This window comes from Protopterus annectens, chromosome 13.part0 (assembly GCF_019279795.1).
Source record: "Protopterus annectens isolate FY-2018-M chromosome 13.part0, PAN1.0, whole genome shotgun sequence".
NCBI lineage: Eukaryota > Metazoa > Chordata > Ceratodontiformes > Protopteridae > Protopterus > Protopterus annectens.
In genome coordinates, this window is record NC_056747.1 from 849920460 (window position 1) to 849939427 (window position 18968).

The following is an 18968-nucleotide window of genomic DNA, read 5'->3' on the forward strand; positions in this document are numbered from 1 at the left end:
CCGTATGTCTGTCATCCTCTGCGGCCTGAATTTGTCTGTAGGGTAAATGAAGTGGAGGCTTGATCAGCAAGACTGAGGAGAAAAAAAGGATATAAAAAACACTTGGTTTTCAAACTACTTTTGTCCCATGTAAGTCTACTTCAGCTGTTCTGCAAATAGGCCAAAACATATATTGTAGCTTTCTCCCCACCTTCCCAAAAAAGTAGTCACGTATCACATTGTCTAACATCTTAATGTGGTCATTAACCTGCTTTGCCCACAGTCACTAAATGTCTCTGTTACTGAAAAGACAATTATTTAGATAGACCTATGATATGTATACCAGTAATGTGCAACAGGTAGTCTTTCCAACTATCATCATATTGTCAACTCAGGATACACTTCAACAGTGACAATCAATAGATTTTTGGAAAATCAAGTGAAAAGTTAAGAGTTCAATCCAGGACACACAAGAAATGTTTCTGTTAGGAACATCACTGTCACTCACTAAGAACCAGATTCACATTGCTGAAAAGAGTAAGGCAAGGAAAGTGATTCAGGAAGGACCCCCATTTGCTTGCCTTATTTTATATTACAGTACACTATTCACAGTGACACATCAGAAAGCATTGTCGCCTGACAGCAAGAGGCTCTCCAGTTCATTTCTTGGCTGGGGTGCCTTCTGTGTGGAGTCTGCAAGTCCTCCCTTTGTTTGTGTGCGAATGGTGCAAGATGCTCCCATATTAGAAAACACAAGATTCAAGATATTCCCCACAGTGGGTACTCTGACAAACTGTTCCAGGGCATTTATACAGACAATGACCAGGAATCTTTTTGCTTGTGCACTAGTGGTGGTGTAGGTTTTCCAGTCTATGATTGGTACTGGGTTTAATACTGAGTGACTCTAGTTCCTGTAGATAGACATTGTGGCTTTCTTGTACTATTGGAGTTCTCTAGCTAGCTAATATATGGTACAGGACCTTTCTGAATGTTATTTGAACATGAAGAAGTCCTAGTGCATTGTGCTACTTTACCAGCTTTGATGTGAGTCTCTTCTGGATAAAGGCTGAAGAACCTCTATCTTTTTGACGTCCTGCACAGTAGCTGTCCTAAAGATGTGGAAGACATTATAGCCCTGCATAGCTGGAGTGCTCTCCACTATTTTAAACCATGTGTCAGTCACTACACAGATGTCAATGTCCTCCAGAATGAAAAGAGCTTGTAGGGAGTGGAGTTTCTTGTTTAGGCTCCTAGAATTGATCAGTAACACCTTCATATTTTCCTTAGCTTGTTTCATTTTATTGGTAGGTTGATCAGGTTGACATTTCTTAAAAAGGCACTGTGGGGGTGGACGATGTGTTTGCCAATAATTGAAACCCTAGAGGGGACAGATACAGGCCATTCCTGGTTAAACAAGATGGTCTGTTGATCATAGCTTCCCAGACTGACAAATATTGGACCCCCTTTATATGACACCAAAACTAAGCCGAGAATTAAAGTCAATTAATGAAAAGTGAAAATTGAAAAGTTCTTTCTCTTGACATATTGGCATGATGGAAAAAGCAGAAAAACAAACAGTAGATCTCCCACAGTGTTTTTAACACTTATTCAGTAGTAATTTAAAGATTTCATCCTCCAATTTGAGAACTGCATTACTTTTTGAAATGACTCATACAAAGGGAACAGAAGTTATTTCTCAAGTAGATTTCTCTCCACCATTAAATTACAGCAGCAGCACATTTGTTGCTACTTACATTCACATCCCTAAGGTTAGCTGGACCTAGAAACTTTGTAGACCAATTAATCCTAATAGGTTTTCCATCCAAGGAATTTCAGAAGAGAAAAAGCATAAAGATTTCCTTGAAAGAAAGCTCAAAGCTTCAGTTTTAGAGATCCCATTACTCTTTCTTAATGTTGCCTGGATTTTATAAGATTTCTTCTGCTGAATATTTTTGCTAGCAACATAATTCCTTTATGGTAAGTACACTATAAACTCATTTGCATGCCATCTGAATTATTGCAGCTTTCTTAGTATTTAGACTCTGGAAGAGTCTTTTAAAATATTGAATTATAATAGTGCTAATCTCCTTTAATTTTATTTAAACAAGTGGAATGCCTTCTGTGTGGAGTCTGCATGTCCTCCCTGTGGTTGAGTGGCATTTGAAAGACATGTGTGAATGGGCGTGCCTCCGTTGAAGGTTCAGTGTCGGGCTGGCACCGCGGCACCATAAAAATCTACTGCCAATCATTAGCAGACCAGAGTTCCACTATGGTGACCCCTAACTGGGAAAAGCCGAAAGAAGCACAACAACCTTTGTTAGCAGAGCCATATATGAAGTACACACCTATCTCTTATCTGTATTCTTTCATGGGGGAAATATAAACCTCAAATATACCGTTTTTTCTTTTCCCCAAGTTAAAAGGAAACCATTAACGTCATCTATCATTATATACATTTGATATGTATGAAGTTTCTGTAACCTGGGAAAGATATAGAAATTGCATAGCTTGCCACTTATCACCTACATTTGGCACAAGACAAATTCAGTATATACTGTGTGAACAAAAAGCTTGATAAGCAGACTTTCCTGGCTTACTTTTACTAGTAGAAGCTAACTCTCTGGTATTATCAAAGAATATTAAAAGCTTTGACTTACTACTAATGTCTTTGCTATTATAGCAGCAACCTTTCCAAGGTTTTATATCATCAATATTTGTTGTTACAATACATTTATATTATTAACTAGTTTCTTCTAGCAGCTTTATTTGTATTTAAAGAGAAATCTATCTGATATAAAATGAGTGAGCGTTTCTAATATCTGTATATCTTGATGTTCTAGCAACTATAGCCACCTCTAATATCTGTTCAGTTGCTGCACCATATAAAAATAAAAGAGAATTCATTGATGTTTAATTATTAAGTTCTGTGTTTACACCTAAACAGGACATTTGTGTTTATACTACTTGTAGAATATATTAAAGCAAGCATTTATTGCACTTCGTTTCTCCCAGTTTTGGTCAGAGTTGACACTTCATATTAAATCGATGAATTCTACATAGGATTTTAGAAAATGTTGTGAATTTTTTGATTAAATTGTAAATGTTTGCTATTAGAATTGTAAACAGATTTGTATCGATTATCAGAGCTAAACAACATATGATTTCACAGGCCTGATATTAAAATATACACAGTTTTGGTCTCTGAGTATAGAAACACAACTGGGATAATAACTCTCTATATAAATATTGATAGATCTACATATAGATATCATACACTGTCTTTTCTCTATAGAAATGACTACATAATAAGCTATGACAATAAATTGAAAAGTTGTTTGAAAACTGAATTAAGAAATAAATGAAATTAAGCAACACTAACTGCAGATACTTCAGCTTTTTGTCATATTAGAAATGCTATTGGTTGAAATGATATTGGCTGACACAGCACCCTGCATTTCTAGATGGCTGTGAATGAAGTGCACTGGCTGAAACACTACTGTAACTTTATAAAGAACAATAACACACCACCCTGCATTTCTAGATGGGTTTGAATGAAGTGCACTGGCTGAAACCCTACTGTAACTTTATAAAGAGCAATAACACAGCACCCTGCATTTCTAGATGGCTGTGAATGAAGTGCGCTGGAGGAAACACTACTGTAACTTTATAAAGAGCAATAACACAGCACCCTGCATTTCTAGATGGGTGTGAATGAAGTGCACTGGCTGAAACACTACTGTAACTTTATAAAGAACAATAACACAGCACCCTGCATTTCTAGATGGGTGTGAATGAAGTGCACTGGAGGAAACACTACTGTAACTTTATAAAGAACAATAATACAGCACCCTGCATTTCTAGATGGCCATGAATGAAGTGCACTGGAGGAAACACTACTGTAACTTTATAAAGATCAATAACACAGCACCCTGCATTTCTAGATGGCCGTGAATGAAGTGCACTGGAGGAAACACTACTGTAACTTTATAAAGATAACACAGCACCCTGCATTTCTAGATGACCGTGAATGAAGTGCGCTGGAGGAAACACTACTGTAACTTTATAAAGAACAGTAACACAGCACCCTGCATTTCTAGATGGCTGTGAATGAAGTGCGCTGGAGGAAACACTACTGTAACTTTATAAAGAGCAATAACACAGCACCCTGCATTTCTAGATGGCCGTGAATGAAGTGCACTGTAGGAAAAACTACAGTAACTTTATAAAGAACAATAACACAGCACCCTGCATTTCTAGATGGCTGTGAATGAAGTGCACTGGAGGAAACACTACTGTAACTTTATAAAGAACAATAACACAGCACCCTGCATTTCTAGATGGCCATGAATGAAGTGCGCTGGAGAAAACACTACTTTAACTTTATAAAGAACAATAACACAGCACCCTGCATTTCTAGATGGCCGTGAATGAAGTGCGCTGGAGGAAACACTACTGTAACCTTATAAAGAACAATAACACAGCACCCTGCATTTCTGGATGACCATGAATGAAGTGCGCTGGAGGAAACACTACTGTAACTTTATAAAGAGCAATAACACAGCACCCTGCATTTCTAGATGGCCGTGAATGAAGTGCGCTGGAGGAAACACTACTGTAACTTTATAAAGAACAATAACACAGCATCCTGCATTTCTAGATGGCCATGAATGAAGTGCGCTGGAGGAAACACTACTGTAACTTTATAAAGAACAATAACACAGCACCCTGCATTTCTAGATGGCCATGAATGAAGTGCACTGGAGGAAACACTACAGTAACTTTATAAAGAGCAGTAACACAGCACCCTGCATTTCTAGATGGCCGTGAATAAAGTGCACTGGAGGAAACCCTACTGTAACTTTATAAAGAACAGTAACACAGCACCCTGCATTTTTAGATGGCTGTGAATGAAGTGCGCTGGAGGAAACACTACTGTTACTTTATAAAGAACAATAACATCAGTTCAAGCTGTGACAGTGAATATTGCCTGTACAACTTAAAAGTTACCATTCACATGGGGTCCACGTGTCTGTTTTTCATTATTTTCATTTGACAGAATTGCATTTCATGAGATGTGCATTGATTTCTTGCAGGCAGCCATTCACAGCTGAGTTGCATATTACAAACAATGCAATTGCACAGGAAATGAACATTAGCAGGCTAGCAATTTATGATCCTGTGTTGTGCTATGATGCAGTCAGCAGTGGTACTCTGCAGAGATTATACGATGCAAACGGAAGCATAATGACATGCAAATGAAGGAGGGTAGGGAAATGAGGCCATAACGGCATATAAAATACAAGAAATATGAACATTACAAACAGCAAAAATACTGACGATGATAGCAACAGCTGTACAGCTGCATCTAGAAAGAATTAACAATGTGCATGATGGGAGGCATCAACAGCCATGAGCATGGCAGCTGCAGTTAGTTAAGTTCTATAGTTTCAGTGCCAAAGAGATTATTGACCAGTTCCATATAGGCTGGGAAATAGTACAAAGCTCAAGTCACATGTATCTCCCACATTTGGAATCTGCAGTAATGCATGGTTATCCTATCCCCGTGGATACCAAGACATGAACACTACTTACTAACCTAGCTACAGATATATTTCACTTTAGGTATGTCACAGGCCTCCGCTTTTAGAATGCTAAATTAGTACCTGTAAGTTATGCTTCTTGGTGTGATTGAGCATATCTGGATTCCTAGCACACTGGAGGATATATATCTCTAGGTCCCTAGCACATTAAAGGATAGAGACACCATTATGCATGGCTTTATTGATATCACTCATCTCCTTGAGGTAATGAGTGCCATAGATTGCACACATATACCAATACATGTTCAAACTGGTCCACAGTCATAGAGGTATGGGAACAGGAAAAATACCATTCAATGAACTGTCAGTAGTGTGTGGCACCCAGGGGAGTATACCTGATATGGCCACACATCACCTGACCAGTTCCCATGATTTATATATATGGCATACATGTCAGTTACATTACCACTTCCTGTGAGGTGACATTCCTCAGGCCCATCTACTTGATAAGTGCATGAACTGAGGCTAAATTAAATGCATAGGACAAGATATATAGTATGCACATATGTACTAATCCTGTGCACATGTTGATATTGTGCTGTTGGTGATGCCAGATATCCACTAGAGCCTGGGCTAATGAAAACAATATGTAACCAGCAGTATGCTCCAGTACAACAAAGCAAACACAGAAATCCCTAATATCATCAAACATGTGTTTAACCAGCTCAGAGCCCACTTCTAATGCCTCGGTGTGTTTGTTGGGCATTGCAGTGTGACCTTGTTACATCCTGCAGGATGTTTCTAGTATGTGTCTTGCTGCATACTTTGGTTTTGAGGTAGTGGGCATTTCAGCCCTTTGGTACAGATACAGTAGGACCATGGACACACATAATTGGCATGGGAGGTACAGAGACATCATCTGCTGATGACAGTGAGGCAGAAAAGGACCAACCAGCAACTGTACAATGCCCCCAGACAGCAACAGGTACAATATATAACAGCACAGGAAAGCAGCAATAACTAGACCAAAACTATGGATCCAGACAATTATATGTTACAGTATGTCACAGAGCAAAAATGATGGATGCAGTGTTAATAACATGCTGTACTGGTCAGACTATGCATTAAGAAATGCCACAATACCACACAGAATGATAACTGGAATTGGTTGCAGTTATTATCATCATCATCATCATCATAATGCACAGAAATACCAAGGGTCACAATTACACATTACTGTCCACAAAAAATGGGTGAGGAAGCATGTCATAGGAGGCACAAATGGTGTCTTAAGGTGACAAGCACTCCATATCAGAGATAATTTTCTCTTGCACTGGGGTTGGGGAAGCACTATATGACAGTGGCCTGGGGTTACTCCATTGCCTTGCTGCAGTAGGACTCAGGGTCACCTGTGGCAATAAAGGTGTGCTACATTGGGACCATGAGTAAGATGGAGACTGCTGGTGAGGTGACCTGCCAGTGAAGTATGGCTGTCATTGCTACCCATAACAAGGGATGACAGAGTGTCATACACTTCCTAATACAAGTGAGGGCTGTGCACACAGTGATGACTTCCTACATGATCTCCCAGGTATACATCCTACCTTGACCTTGGTTAACACAAACAGTCTGCACCATGATGGTGATACTGGCAAGATAACACAAGCAAATTCTTCCTAAATTAAATACATTAGAAATGAATCATATTATAAAACAGATCCCAGTTACAGAATGGCATAAATTTCCTTAGCTGTTCTATTTACTCTATAGCCCTACTTTCTAGGAACATGATTAATTACAACTCCTGGATAGAAAGCATATCTACTAATCCAACTTGTACAACCAATGTAAGAATACAAATAAAAAAATGGTGGACAGCCTATAATACAGCAACTTTAAAAAAAGCTGATGATTAGAATCAGATTATTAAACACTGTACCACCTAAGGTTTGACTCCCAAAAATAATAATGCATATTGTGCTTAGTAATAAAAAAATGTCTGGAGAATCTAAACCTACCTAAACATTCTAGAATTCACCCTTACTTACAAATAAATCAAAAAAAAAAAAAAACGCAGTATACTCGTGTTCAACATCTGGACTGTTAATAACAAATGGGCAACTTTTGAAAGTTGGATACACCGGCATTGTCCAAAATCTGTGGCTATCAGAGAATCAAAAGATGAAAACTATATCTCCTCTACAAGTAGACAGAACGTTTCAATGTTCTATGATAGCAGAGCTGGTCCATGTCAAAGTGGAGGTGTTATGTTACTAGTACAAAATTAAACTAACCTTTGGCTTTCACTCATATACAGAAAAGTATGTTGGACTCAGTGGAAAACCGGGTTCCAATTCAAGATATACTAGATAATCATACCAAACTCCAAATTAATGTAATATGCATTCTACTCCTTCATTTACAGCTTTAGTAATCATCTGTTTTCATGATATACATATATATATATATATATATATATATATATATATATATATATATATACACACACACACACACACACACACACACACACACACACACACACACACACACACACACACACACACACACACATACACACACACGTAAAAACTCAGGAAAAAATTGTGTTAGGTGATGGTAATATTAACTAATTAGGGAAGTATATAGGGAAGAAACATATCTAGGTATATTTGCACAGAATTAGCATCACAACCCACTAAACCTAATCATCTTACAAGTCATAATTCCATATAAGATGTAGTAATCAATATTCCTCATCATATCAAACAAATCACAGTTTTTCCAAATATACTCGGTGATCATACAATAGTCATACTAAAATGGGTATTGAAATATTTTACTTTATCTCCAGCTGTCATAGAAAGCAGGACATTATTAGAGTCAGGTAAATCTATACTTGCCACCAAACTATATATGATAAATTGGCTCTGTTTATAAAAATAATAACCCAATTACAACCCTGTTTACCTTTTAAAATCTTATAACACCTACTCAAGATTATTATTTCCACTCAAAAGGAGGACCGTAAAAGTTAAAAAGAGTCCATGGCTTATTCCTTAATTACAAGTCATCTAAAGTTATAGGAAAAGCTTGTCATCTATGAAAATGTGACTCTCATATACAGGCTAAACACTAAAATTACCAAACTTTAAAAACTAACACTTAGCTTACCAATCTTTAAAAATGTAATTGCATTGCTACTAATACATTCAGGTGAGAATTTTTAAGACTGCGGTGGTGGTGCTGCAGTAGCGTTGTCGCCTCACAGTAAGACATTGTCCGGTTCGATTCTCAGCTAGAGCGTCTTCTGTGTGGAGACATGGGTGAATGGGAGTACCTTCATTGAAGGTTTTGCGTCAGGGCTGGCAGCTCGGCATGTAAAAATCTACTGCCAATCATTAGCGGACCGGAGTTCCGCTGTGGTGACCCCTAACTGGGAAAAGCCAAAAGACACAACAACATACAGAATACTTTTTAATGCTTCCAAAACACTTCTGAGAAGATATAAAGGAAATATCTCAACCTGTCTTCCCAAAGTCTTAAAAGACTAACTGCACTAAAAATAAACTACTGTAGACATAACCAGCTATGTACCAAAACTTCCTATACCATCTCCACTAGTATGACAGCAACAGTTGCCACAAACAGTCAGAACTTCTTTATGTCAAATATTAGACAGACCAGCCTTTCACTTCCAGCAAATACAACACAAATAGGCAGCATTTAGGAAAAGATTAACTTCCACTGCTGTCCGGCAGAGACACAGTCTACACTTAAACCTCCTAAATGTGAAAAGATAGGCCATTTGCATATGTATTTGAAATTACACTTAACACTAGTATCATCCTTTATTACTTTAAACATGCATCCCTTTTAATTTTAAACGTGTTTATAGGGTCACTCAGAAAAAAATTATTCCCTAGACACTTTTAATGATTTCAAAACAATCGCATGCATTTATCTCTAAGCGAAAATCCAAGAAAAATACTTGTTTCCCCAAAATTACTGAGTTTATCAATTCCTATGACTCAATAATTTGTTGGTATATCTACTTTTATTCGTGCGTTTATGTATGCAAAGACTAAGAAAATATAGATGTTTCTGAAGAAATATTCAGATGATTCAAAGACTGTCTATCCAAAGTATATTTTCAGGTACTCTCAGGTGAAAATAGATTACAGCATCAGCCTTCAATAGTGGGGTAACACAGGGCTCAATAATTATATCCTTCCTCTTCCCTTCAGTTATCAATTACCACCCTCTAGTCCTGTCTAACATTAATTGCACCCTCTATACTGATGATATTGCTGCATTTAGGTCAAATAAACTAAAAAAGACTACCGACTTCCCTTCAAAATGTTTTAATCTGTTAGTGCTCTAGCTGACTAATAATAAAAGTAGAATTGCATAACATGACATTTACTGTTGCGCTTAAGGATAACATACAGAAATTAAATATTTTTGTGACTATTACAATTAAAGACCCTCAAGGTATTACTTTACCTGTAGTCACTTTACAAACATATTTAGGCATCTGGCTTGATCTACATATTTTTAACTATCATATACAACAATAGCTAGTAGAAAACGTTCTTAGTCAACTAAAGATCTTCAGACTCTCACATATCTTAACTATGAAAACCAGAAAGACCATAGCAGCTAATATTTTTGCTCCTTTAGCTAGAACAAGCTGTACCTATAGCATATAACTTTAAATTTAGCACATAATATTGCTTTGCTGCAAATTACAGTGAAGAACGTTCTCAGACGTGCCTTTCTTACCAATCAGATAGAGTATCACTGTGCCATTCTCTTGAAACTACCAGTGTACATCCAGACCCACCTGTTCTTCTATTCAGTAACCTTCAAATTAATTAAAGATGAGTGCTGTCCTCCTTTATCTAATAGCCAATGGATTAGGTAGAACTCCTGGCAGTCTTGCTTACTTCAAAACAAACATGGTACATTGCATGTTAGTCCATCTTTAATTTGGATATGGGAGAAAAAAATACTGCCCTAAAATACTCTGAATACTGTAAGTTAGCTTAGTTTGGGAAAAAAGCTAAAAAAAAAAAAAAAAAACACCTTTTAGACACATGCAAATGCAACTGGTTTAATGATCCAAGATGATTTTCTCTGTTTCAGATAGACTTTGATAATTTTACACAACTGTTCTTCCCAGACAATTTAACAACATTTTGTAATAATAAATATGTATAACACTGTATATGCTATGAGGTATTAGAGATTACAGTTACATTTATAAAATTGCTATACAAAACAAGTCTGTATTTAGTAATGTATACTTATTTAAAATTTCATAACCACAACTATTCAAACTATTGTATTATTAGTTACACACATAGTATTGATTGTTATCCATTTCTGAGTGCTGTGTAAGCAATGCCATATACATGTTTATTATTACTACTTGTAATTATTTTTTTTACCTTTCTGTACACTGCTGTTAAAATATTAACATCTGTCCAAATTTTACAGTTTTTATCAGCCTGCTGGGATGGTTTGTTTATGAAAGGATCAACTGAGAAGCCCATCTGTTTGACTGAGTAAGATACAATAAATAAAATAAATAAATACTCTAATATACCCCAATCTTACAATCAGTATGAATTAACAAATCTGCATTTAAATTATCGCTGTTCTGAGGATGACAGTTATGGCCCTTGGACTTTAATTGGCACCTCTTTTTACCAAATATTCGATGAAAGAAAAGGCTCCCAAAGAATGAATGAGAAAAAATTGTTGTTGTTTGTCTATCAGCTTTTTCCCGGTAAGGGGTCGCCACAGCTGAACTCCGGTCCGCTAATGATTGGCAGTAGATTTTTACGAAATGCCGAGGTGCCAGCTCGACGCCCAAACTTCAACGAAAGCACGACCATTTACGCACACGTCTTTCGAACGCTACCCAACCACAGGGAGGACATGCAGACTCCACACAGAAGTCTCCCAAGCCAAGCCAAGAATCGAACGGGAGAACCTCTTGCTGTGAGGTAAAAATGCTACCGCCATTCCACCACGGAAACAATGAATGAGAAAAAGTATGATCTGTTTTATCAGAAGTGGGAACCAGACAGATGTTTTACTCTGTCTGCCAGTTTAACTTTAATTATTAGAATTAGAACACATTGTACACAAACAGAGTCTTCCTGAAATGTTCCTCTTCATCACTTCTTTCAACAATCGAATATGAAGTTTTCCTTCTGACTTTCATGTTTATAATTTTACAATTTGTTCAATGTAAACACCATAATAATATAGAATTACCAAGGTTTCTTCTTTAAAAAAAGAAAAGAAAAAGAATCAGAAACCTCTTTTATCACATCTATTACTTCATACAATGTCTATGAGCAAAATGATAGGAAATCATTTATCACACTATTTTTTAAAGTGCATTATGTCTGAGGATATGCAGTTTGAATTCAATAACAGTTTATTCATTTTGAATAAATAGTTCATTTGTGTTCTCAACCTGACAAAGTGAAGGACAGCAGCCCTGATTCTAAATTACTTGCTCTCAGTGTAAGTGACCACTCACACAGAGAGCAGGCTGAGAGCAGGTATTTTGGAATCTGGTCCATGTAGTAAGTTTGTTTATAGACAGCCTTATACCACCGTAAGTCACTTACTCAGAGAGCAGGTCTTTTGGAATTAGGAATCTGGCCCAGTATGAAAGCTTGCTCCCCTTCACACGCACACATTCGTGTGCACACACACACACACACACACACACACACACACACACACACACATATATATATATATATATATATATATATATATATATATATATAGGGTCTATGTTAAATATTCGAACATCCAAAATGTCGAACATTACATGGTCAAATAAAAAAAAAATAAAAACAAAAACACACTTTAACAGCGTGAACAGGGGGCAAGCCCCCTGCATCCCCCCCACCCCCCTACTTATATATATCAACTCCAAGACCACACTTCAGTGCAGGAAAGGGAAATTCAGTGCAGAAAAGGGAAATTCTCCCTATCTGCACCGTACGGCGCCATTGAAAGTCAATCTTCGAACACTTAAAATTTCGAATGTTTGGTCTCGACCATGTAACGTTCGAAATTTTGAGTGTTTGAAGATTTGTCATAGACCCTATATATATATATATATATATATATATATATATATATATATATAAAAAATATTTTTTTCATTTTTAATAAAGTTAGTTGACCATTTGGAAGTTTATAGTACTTACTTTATATTGTTTAGCTTATGTTTTATCTTATCTTAAGGTGCTTCAAACATGTTTTTCTTTTTTCTTTCTTTCTTTTCTTTTCTTTTTTTTTTAATTAGTTTTATTACTTACCTTAACAGTAGCTTTTCTAGGAGAAGTCATTGTAACAGTAAAGCCAGTCCCCTTCCTTCTCTGTAGAAAGATAATCACAATATTCACTTTTTATTAAACTACTGGACAGTGAGGTTTTTTTCAGCTTACAAAGGAGCTCGAAGAACTGAAGACATTTGCTGATGATACAACTTCTACACATGAAGTCTCATGTGCCAATCAAGGATCTGAGGACCACTGGTATGAGAAACTGCCACTTTTTGTATGTACACAAATACTGCTAATTGATTTAGTGTCACAGTGACATCTCCACAAAGAACTGCTGTTACAGTAAGTAAACTCACCCACAACTGTACTATATGTTTGCATGTAGATATGTCTTGCAGCTATGACAAATGTTTTGGTCCAAATCCAGTGCCATACAATGTACATATTGTGTATCATCCCCTATTTGTGTGATGTTTTGTTTTTGTGCTGTGTTTAAGGTGTGAAAGAAATGGTATCGTAAAGGGCTTGGTTTCAAATATGCATAGTAACCAACCTAATTTTTGCAGGAGCATCATGAGTTTTGCAGCAAACGTTATGATCTGTAGTTCACTTTAAATCATGCACCACCTTTTTTGACTGCTATATACTTGTTCTGTATATGTACTACATCTGCATTTGTTACTGTGCTACCATGTAGCAGAAGATACACAGTAAAATAAGAAATAAAAAGTACTGAGGAATGAAATCACTATTTTGTTGCAATTTCAGTGACTCAAAATGTAGCACATTTGTCTTTAATGCTGGAATATCAAATGGCTGTCAGTCCTAGTCCTACACCAGTTACATGGATTCATTTTCAATCATTAACATTTTAGTGCATCATAATGTGGATGACCATGCCATTATTTGGATGACATGTTAAGAGGGGTGCCATCTGCCCAAGATGGTGTTAGCTTTGGAGGATGCAAAAAATCTCATCACATTTTTATTTTATTTTTTGTATTTTTATCTTGTTTTTTTTTGGAGCTTTTCTCCCAAGGCCTCCACTGAAAATGGGTTCCCAACCCAGTGGACTATCCCAGTGAACAAATGCCAATAAATAAATAATTAATAAATACATTTATCAAAAAAGAAGAGAAATGCCCCCTAGTCAATATGAATACCACCTTGGGTCTCCCTTAAAAAGAGGCTGCTGGCCTAGTAGGATGAGCCTGTCATGAAAAGATAAATAAATAATAAATAAATACATAATAAACCATTTCTTTGAATCACAATTAATTGTTCCATTCTTTTTGTCCAGTACACTTTTTCAGCAAGTTAAGACAAGCATCCTATTTAATTTCCAATTCCCATATAACAAGTACATGTTGTGCAAAATGGAAGTTGAACTTTCTCGCTGCAGTAATATATGGATTCAGGGAAATGTGGTTAGTGAAATCAGTTATGGTGAACTTTCATTTTATCAGTTAATATAGAACCACCAACCCATGGATTCAAAGATGGCTGCCGTTCTGTGAACACTGCTAATCTACAGCTCTTTAAATACTCAGAGGAAAATTAACTCAGAGGAATTACCTAGACCTATACAATAACAATTTTCTGAAACTACAAATCTACTTAACATCCAGAAACCCAGAAGGGGTGAATGAACTTGAAGAAACACCAAATCCATCAAGATTATAACTGATTACCTGGAACTGAAGAAAGACTCAGAGATAGAAGCCGTGTGCTCAGAACACTCTACGCTACTCATACACACCCATTCAAAAACCAAGAAGTTACTACTTTCACAAAATGTCAAAGGAAGATAAAAATATGGACACTACAACAACAAAACTAAATTGTCAGATCTTTTATCACCTGAGAAAGATTTAAACTCTAAAAGACAGAAAACAATAAAGCAACAGGATACTGTAAAGTCAGGGCTTAAAAATAAAACAGATCAGCTAGCAAACTTGGAAGATATTAAAGCAGCTTTATTACCTATACAAGATGCCATAAAATATTTATCTACCCAAGTACAAGCTTTTGGTACTTCCTTCAATCAAATCCTGGAAAGAATGGACAAAACTGAAGCCAAAATTATAGAGAATGAAGACAAAATAGCCCTACTAGCTAAAAAATCTGATACACATGAAGCAGACATTCAAACAATCCAAACCAAAATTATTGATCTTGAGGCAAGATCTAGAAGAAACAACATAATCATCAGAGGTATACCGGAAAATGTACAACATAATGAATTGATCCCATCTATCATCTAAATATTTGCAACACTACTTAAAGACCCAAAACCTGCACATCAAATAACACTAGAAAGAGCACACAGAGCCCTGAGAGAATCCCAAGCCTCTAATATCCCAAGACCTGTCTATGCCAAACTTCTCAATTTTCAAGATGTGACTAAAATACTAATAACAGCAAAGAAAAATGGAGGTCCATTAATATGGAATAACAACAGAATATCTCTAGCCCAGGACCTGCCCCTGCAAATTAGACAAAACAGACAGATTTTATCTCCTTATTGCAAATTCCTGATAGATAAAAAGCTAAAATTTCAAATGAAGTACCCAAATACCTTAGTATTCTCAGTCGATGGGATCAAGTATTCAGTTACCAGCAAAAGTGAAGCAAAATCTACCTCCATGTCTGTGTTTAAATCCAATCCTGACATCGAGATCTAGCTTCAAGTTCCGATCCGATTAGCTGAACCACTGAGGTCGGATTCATCTCCCACCAACAGCCGAGGTCTTATTTTACATATATCTGGTGTTTACCCTGCCTAGGCCGTGCTTTAGGACTGGCGCGAACTCTGTCTCACTCAACAAAAAGTGCGAGACCCGAAACAGGAAGTACATGATCTGCGCATCACACTGGCATTGCACGAGTGGAACCAAAACTGGATGTACAGCTTGAGCAGTCATCTTCAAGATGTGGCGCTTCAGGAAGTCCGCCGAAAATCTGAGTCCCCCTTCGAGAAGCTAAACAACCTACCTGGATGTCCGAAGATCGGAGGGAAGTCTAAAGGAACTGTAACTACAGAAAAAGCACTATATAGTTACATAAGCACTAAATACATTAAATACACCTCTAACAACACTATACAACACTCCCCATGCCCGATAATAGCAAATATCATTCTGTAAACCACGCTTTTAAATATCTAAATCTACAATAGCTTTCATGAGGGAATGTGGTTAATATCTATATATATATATGTATGCCACTCTACATATTTTATATATTTTTCTTTTTATGTTATCTTTTTAAAAAAAAAAAAAAAAAAAAACAGGAATTACCGTAACAGTCCAGAAGTAGCGACTGTAATACTAACTTCGTGAATACCCCCCAGATAAAAGAAATTTGGCTCACTTATTAAAAAAAAAAAAAAAAAAAAAAAAAAAAAAATGTAATCAGTATACTTCTACAGATCACTAGCTAACTGACAATGAATAAAAAATGGAGCTCACACACAAGCTCATACACACACTCATACACACAAATACGAGCAAACAAGCAGATGATTGAGCTTCTACTATACTTAGTGCCACTAACCTACATACCATAATCATGCAGAACTACGGGAAAGGAACACTTAGATGGTGTAGGGTCCCAAGAACATTTTATACAGCCCACCTACTTGCTTAACAAATTGCATAATAAGCTAATACATAGTATCCTTATTATGAACATATAAAACAAATCATTTTGTTTATGCTTTATGTTGTATAATCTGTACTAAAAATCTTGTTCTGTTTACTAACAGTATTATGATCAGACTGTAGGCATCTGTAACCCCAATCTAACTCAATATTCACCTCCCAGATAGAAAAGAGTGTGATATTACTGAAGGAATAATTAATATGTGCCATTTTTTTTGTTACTCTATTGGAATTGCTTCCATACAGTCAGGAATAATCTAACATTTGGAATTATAGATGGAAACTGCCTAACATTACATGATAACTGCAGTTTACAATGAACTACAAACATCTAAAGCAAACTTTGAGAGAAAGATTGCCAAGGATACCAAAGACAATCACAAGGCCTTCTTCAATTATGTCAGAACCTTGGGAGGAAATTCTCAGATATGCTCTGAGTTAGTACACAACGACAAAAAATTCACTGACCCTGCCGACATTGCCAATATTCTGGCAGATCGGTTCAGTGCAAATTTCTTCCCTCCCTCACCCCCTAAAGATGAAGTAATTATCCCTGCTGAATGTAACCTACCTGTCATCACAGACATACAGGTGAAATCAGCACTCAACAAAGCAAAAAACACAGCATCTATGGGACCCGATGGTATCCCCGGTTCATGTTACGTGGAACTTCAAGTTGAACTAAACCCGCACCTAAGAATGCTATTCAATCTTAGCCTCACTACAGGATATGTACCTGAACACTGGCGCACAGCAACAGTGGTCCCACTCCACAAAGGGGAAAATTCTACTGACCCTGGTAACTACCGCCCCATAAGTCTGACCAGCCTGGTCTGCAAGGCTATGGAAAGAATCATCATGGAACTCATAAATGGCGACATTGGGGATCTACAGACCCTTGATCCCACCCAGTTCGGTTTTGTAAAAGGCAGATCCTGCCTCTTAAACCTGGTTGACTTCTTCGAGACAGTCACTAGTGCCATCGACAAGGGCAAGGCTGTCCACACTGCCTACTTGGACTTGGCTAAAGCCTTTGACACGATACCACACTCTGGCATCATAGACAAGCTCAGCAGCCTAAATGTAAATCCATATGTCACAAGATGGGTAGCAAACTGGCTAAAAAACAGAACCCATAAGGTCAAAATTGCTGGAGCCATGTCAGACTCAAAACCAGTCATGAGTGGTGTCCCACAGGGCTCAGTCTTGGGACCACTCTTATTCGGCATTTACTTCTCAGATGTGAAAGCAAATATGGGAGGATTATGGCTGACAAAGTTTGCAGATGACTGCAAACTGGGTGCCATAGTTGATTCACCTGCTGACACACACATCCTACAGAAAGGTCTCACTGAAACGGACAACTGGTGCGGAATCATGGCCTCAAACTTAACGCCAAAAATGTATAGTCATCCTTTGGGAAAAACAAAGTACCCACAAATTATCACGACCCACTGAGTGAAGAAGTAATCAGAGACCTGGGACTCAAGTCGATAGTGACCTCCTTTGACAACCATGTTGCCAAAGTGGTCAGAAAGACATTCTACCTAGCCCATCTCATCATGAAGGGATTCTCATCCAGATCAAAGGAGGTCATTGTACCTCTATATTCCTCCTTGTCAGGCCCATGATTGAATATAATGCTCCATTTGGGATGTATCTCACCCGGCACATCCAACAACTGGAAAGACCCCAGAAGTACCTCACCAAGAGGATCATAGGTCTCAAACATGTGCCTTATCCAGCTAGATTAAAGAAACTCCAGCTCTATTCAGTAGCATACCGCGTGCTCAGAGGTGATTTGTGCCTAACATGACCATGTCAACCAAGAACTGATGGACATGCTCCATCTCAAAAATCCAAATCCACCAGAACCACAGCTAAAGATTTCAACCTCTGCACAAATATGAATAGGACATGCTGGAGGGATAGATTCATAACACAGAGGTTGCCCGTACTCTGGAACAAGATCCCAGTTCATGTGAGACAGAGCCCTTCATTGGCACTGTTCAAGAAAAATCTCGATGCATGGATGGGAGATCAAGTTTACCGAGTCACCTCAGTGTCACTACTAGACAGAGGTATAGTTTACTAAATAATGGGGTCCCACATGTGTCACTACTAGAGAGGCGGAAGCCACATCACTGTTGGCTAGGCTTATAAATGCCCCCGGGCAGATAGCCTAGTACACTACTATGAAACTATGAAACTATTTGCATGTTAAACTAACGAAAGCTATAAATAACTCAAAACTTGAAGCTCACACTTGTGGAAAAGCTCTCAAGCTGCTTTACTTTAACAAATAACTGACTGCCAACTACTAGTTGTTATAACCTTTTTGTGTTTGACAGGTGCTCCAACAAAATGCCTAACTATATATGTCTATGTTATACATATATATAAACATGAACAGATATATATATATATATATATATATATATATATATTGTTTTCTCCAGGACTAA